General features: G+C 40.6%; 1 pseudogene; it reads right to left on the reverse strand.

The window, feature by feature from the left end:
• Positions 1-597: 597 nt before the first annotated feature.
• On the reverse strand, positions 598-5,597 carry LOC133896384 (uncharacterized; annotated as a pseudogene).
• Between the last annotated feature and the right edge of the window lie 308 nt (positions 5,598-5,905).

Here is a 5,905-nt window from a genome sequence, read left to right on the forward strand (position 1 = left end):
TACATTATGTTCGCAGCTTCAAGGTCATAATTCTTAGATAGTATATGTTGATATCACTATTTTATTTGTTACTATTTTGCTTAGGTTATTTGTATAATTGAAATCAAGAATTAAACTGTTTCATATGAAGTTCTTGCAAATAATAGAGTATAAAAAAGTAGGCACCATCTCAGATGTAATTGCAGAGGACGACATCCATCATTTGCATAATGGCCCCAGCATGAGCTGGGCAACAGCGCACATGGCAAGAAATAGTCACGTTGCTCCCTTTTGTGTTAGCCAACAGGCAAAAGGAGAACAAATTCCCCATGATGTCGTAACTTTTAAAGCTTTGGCTGGGCATCATCACTCGGGGAAAGAGACGGAAACAAAAGCCTAATCACAGCTATTATTAGTGGTAAGTGGTAAACCATATCCTTAGTTACATCCAGGAGGACTGGAGGAGCTCATTCCCTTCCCATCATGAGCATAAAGCATTGTCAGTATGCTTTCCAACAAAGAACACAGCAACAGGTAGTTGAGATACATATTGGACAATGCTTTGCTTCCTCATCCGTGTGAGAGTGAGACAGACCAACGCGTCGTTGGGTCAAGAGAAGTTCAGTTCAACATGAATCTAGATACATTAATAAAGTCGATAAAGATATGGCACTGTATTAACTTACAGAAGCCTTTTGACCCTCGACAGATCAGATTGCTCTATTTGCAGGCAAGCAATGTTCCTTTCACTACTTTCCGAATGATACAGCAGAGTTGTACAACATTCATATAACCAGTTTTACATACACTTGCATGTGAGCAAAATATCCACCTTTGACTTCCAGAACAGCAAAAAACAAAAAGGTGCATCATAAGATGTCCATGATACAATTTCTTTGACCTCAGTCATTTTCTCTGGGAGTACATGTAATAATCTACAATGTTTCCTAGCATTTTCACAACAAGAGAAGCACTAACTGACACACAGTACACTTGTTTACAGGAACATGTCAAATGAGCCGTAAATTTACCTCTACTTTTCACATCATTGAGAGAGACCTTGGAAATATTGTTCAGCTCAGCTTAAAAACCTTCTGAGATGAACTTGATGCTGTAATTGTTCTGTACTATATTTCATCACATAATCAAGTCAACAATCGGTCATGACGACAAAGGAATTCTATGATACATGGGTACACTTCATGGGTCGCCTGTATAAGACAGAATTACTATTAGTATTAGTATTATTATGATGATAATACAGATTCATTCTGTAAAAGTGTCAGATTAAACCGGAACTCTGAAAAGTAGGTACGACGATACAGAACACATACCAGGCGACCACCAACCAAGTCATAGTGTGCATAATGAGGGCCTTTTGGCTTTCCAAACACCCTATACTTCACCTTGTGCTTAGGAATGAGTTTGACTGTTTCTGCCAAATGAGATTTCGACACCAAACTGAAATTAGAAATCTGCTAAGAAAAGCAATTGAGCTTGCAGACAACAAAAGCCAGGCACACCCTACCGTATACGGCTTCTGGAGGGCAGATGAGGTCCTTATCTCCAGCCAGTGCCAATACCGGGGTCTGACACTCCCGTAAATGATCCTTGTATGAGAAGGTTCCGTTTCGGTTGCATAAGCCACCTTCTCGGAAAGCGGTGGTAAGTTGCAGGACGACCTTTGCAGGCACTGTACCTGCAAATTATGTGATATATCAACTTCTACGAACATATCCACCCCTGATATTGGACTCAAAAAATATTCACCCCCCATACACCAGAATCACAGCGATGCATCACAACTAATTAAATAGAACCACCGTTCTATGAATGCAAGAGAGCAGAGAAGAAATCTTATAGATAGATAGCATGGCATGAAGATAACAGTGTGTCATGAAGGATTACTTACAAAAGTTGTTGAAAACAAGCTTGGACAGCAACTCTGGATGCATCATGTCCTGAGCTGATATTTGATGATTAAGCCAGGAAAAAAGATTTATTGGTCCAGATGTTCAGGGATATGCTGCTGCCAATAATGTACCCAATGGGACAACAGGGACATTAAGAGCCTGTGCAGGATGAGCCTGACAAACAAATTCATTAGCCTATTGCCCTATTGTTATTGGTGAAAACAATGGAAGGAATCACTTAAACAAGACATACATAAACATCATGTCAAGCTGCAAATTTGTTCTCACTCACAAGAGGCAGTAACATCTTCAGTGAAGAATTGGACGTTGTATAGTCAACAGAAGAAGCCAAAGTAACAATAGCTGCTAAATTTGATGGAACTCCTTCAAAACCTTGGAGATTAGGGGAAACAATCAAATAAGATATGGTGAGAAAGAATCTATTACAGAAAGGCAGTAAGAAGATTGCATTCTAGCGCATTAAAAAAATATAAACAGGTATTCAAAAGTATCTGCTATTAACATAGAAAGCTATGCAAAATATATCCGCTAACCCTAGTTTATCAAATAACGGTAAGCTACTTTTAATGTGTTAAGTGAAAATATGGCTCTAATTTATAGCAGAATGTACATCATGTGTACTTTAAGGAGAAAAAAAAGAAGAAGGGGGCTGCATGAAAGTTCAGACAAAAAACAGTAAAGAACAGACTACAGTGCAATGCCTCACCAAATCTCGACAACATTGCATATAACAAAATTCCTCCCATTGAATGTCCAATGGCAAGCAACTTCCCATTTTTTGCTTTGCTGTGTTGTCTAATATACTCCACCTGATGATATAGATGTGCAGATGAGCAGTATTCACAAAAACAATCATGATTATCCAAATAATGGAATAACTAAAAAAGTTTAAGCAAAGCAAGAAACTGTTCAGTTCATCAGATAAACCAACAACGAACTGTGCTTACTATTCGACAACTAATAGTTTGCCAAAGGGCCTGTCACCTTACCGCAGCAGGTATATCCTCCTCCAGGTAATGGTCGAAGTCCCAATTATATTCAGAAGTCAGATGCATCTGTGTTTCCACAAAGCGCTCCCATGAGTCCAACTGCTCTTGAACATTCTTCAAAAGACGTAGACTTTCTTCTCTCATTGGACCAATAATGGCAGAGCTCTCTACCATGTCTGACAGAACTGAAATTTTTTCTGTTATCTCATGAAAATTTTCATTTAATATAGCCTGTTCCATATGCTTTGAGATTCGATCAAAAAAATTAGAAAGCTCTGTCAGTAAAGGTGGTTCATCCAAAGCAACTATTCCAAGGTCATCATAACTTTGAAGGGAAACCGCCTCAAATGTACTCTGTTTTTCAAAAGGTTGAATGCCACCAGAGACATCCTCCAAAGTGCCTGATCCGGATGCAGCAGAATTGTCATGTTCACGCATGCTCAGACCAGCACCTCTTACTTCAACTATCCATGTATCAAATCCTTGGCTAGACATGTGACGCGCGAATGAAGCCTGAAGGCAAATCAAAAGAACAAGATAAAACAAGCTAGATAACACCAATCTTAGTAACTTGTTAGAAGGATGCAAAGGTTATTGCTGCTTCAGTTTTGCCACTGTGCACACACTTTTCAAACAAGGTATGGCACTATTTAGCAGAACATTGATTACAATTTTAGCTTCTTTATTCTCTGTCCATATATTATATTCCTCAGCATTTCTTACTTATGAGCACCAATGAGCATTTACTACTTATGAATTGTGAATTTCTTTCTTACTCAACCAAATAAACTAGGAGGGTAGAACGGGTCAGAGATGGCAATCAGTTATATAGAAAAAGAATGTAAATCTTTCCCTCCCGTGTGGAGTGAAAAAGGTAAAGTAGGAAGTATACAAATACTGGGCAATGGATGGCCCAAATCTAGGAACAGGTGGAACAAAATGAGCTGGACAAGACTGTTAATGGGATTCTATCATGAGCAATTAGGACACACTTTCAAACTCTTAGACAATGTTTATGTAGGATACAGAAAACTTCAGGAATCACACTAACTGATATTTTTATCCTGATAGGTTTGCAGAACCTACAAAATTACATAAAGAATGTTGAAATCAATGGGCTTTAATATCAATTGTAAGAACCACATATGATTCCCCTAAACTGCATTTCTTTAATTTTTAAGGGTTCACAGAATAAAAACGCAACTCAACAAATGATAAAAAGTTGTAGGCTCAGAAGTTTGGAAAGACACCCTCTACTATGCCAATATTTTTGCCCATGTTTTGTAAGAGTGAAGATCAAAACAACCATGGAATATGAATATATCTGGTCAAAAGGGAGTGTACATAAGTCACAACTCACAAGTGCATTTAGCCAAAGGAAACCAGCATTGCAAGGGCATTTAGCCAAATGCAATCATGAGCAATGTAGACAAGTTCGGTTTTTTACAACAAGCATGGACATCATAACTTGATTAACTTCCAATTGAAGATAGTGAAGAGGATATAGATAACACTTGTGGCATGAACAGCTCAGCGCTCTATGGATTCTTCAGCCGCAAATGGACATTTCTCTCATCATACTACATGATTCATGATTGAAAATCACTTGTGCGTATATTTCATTGTTCTTTTGTTTGCTGCTAGAAAAACTTTTCTCGTTTTCTTTTCTAATCTTGCTAAAGCTTACATTTCTGCATTTGCATCCTTGTCATCATGTAGAGAATGTATGAAAGAGAGAAGCATTGGGCTTTAGAAGTAGATGGCTTCAGTGCTGTATGAATTCCTGTGTCCTTATTTGTTTGACGTTGTGCTTTCAATTGTATTGTAGAACCTCTGCTGTTATTGCACGCCACATCAAACTTTAAACTCGAAATAATGGACCATGCTTGAAGTTAGAAAGATATGCCGTGTCACCAAGTGGGTGTCATGACATGCCCATAAACTACCTAGCCCATCAATGACAAATTGCTCCTAAATTCCGCTCAAAAAATTGCTCCTGAATTCACTAGCCCCGGTAACACTCCAAAATAAACTAACTTGAGAACTTGATCGCATACCATTACTTTACCCAGTCCAAATCAGATTCCAACACTTCAACTCAACAGCACACGCAGATCACATTTCAAAGTATCATTTGAAGCAACTTATCCAAGATAAGAGGAACAAGAAGAACTTCCTACTCACTCACCCCGGGGGAGAGGTCGAATCCGATGGCGTTCGTCCCGACTCCCGACAGCAGCATCAGCGGGTGGTTCCTCACCGGGGCCTGCACGCACGAACAAACGCAACACCAAATCAAATCAAATCAAATCAAACACGACTCTAACAACTCCAAGAAGCGGAATCAAACGAGCCCAAACATACATTGCGGGGAGGCCTGTACCGCCACAGCGCGAGGCGCCACTCGGTGCCGTCGACGGGGGCGTAGTGGAGCTCGTCGGCGGTGCAGGCGGGCGGCTTCGCCGGCCGCGAGGGGGAGGCGGAGAGGGAGATCGGGGCCGAGTCGGCGCGGATTGGAGCGAGGATGCGGCGGTGGAGACGAGGGAGAGTTGGGAAGGGAGTGTCGACGGAGCTCCGGCTGGTGGCGGCGCCGGCGCCGGCGAGGGAGGTGGGGATTGGCCGGAGAAACATGGCGGTGCCGTTTCGGGACTTCGTTTCTGACTTTTTCCCCCGTTTTTGTGTCGTTCGTACGGGCTTTTTATGGCAATTTTGTAATTAACAAAGGAGTTTGGCTGATGATCTCTTTTTATTGCTAGAAAACATAAAATTTCACAATCGAACGTGGGTCCGTCTCGATCTCTTAAAAGATTTGATTCTATCGTTTAAGGATTTTTGGCACTATATATACGGGGCAGCACCACTTATTGTAAACATAGATGAATAAAGAATAGACATCTTTTCCCCTACGCTTGCGTCTCCTTTTGCAATTGTTCTAGAGTGATCGCTGGACTACACCCGGTAGCAGCGGTTTCTCAACACGTTATCAGCATGAAGCTCTGCCAG

Source organism: Phragmites australis, chromosome 16 (genome assembly GCF_958298935.1).
Source record: "Phragmites australis chromosome 16, lpPhrAust1.1, whole genome shotgun sequence".
NCBI classification, from domain to species: Eukaryota; Viridiplantae; Streptophyta; class Magnoliopsida; order Poales; family Poaceae; genus Phragmites; species Phragmites australis.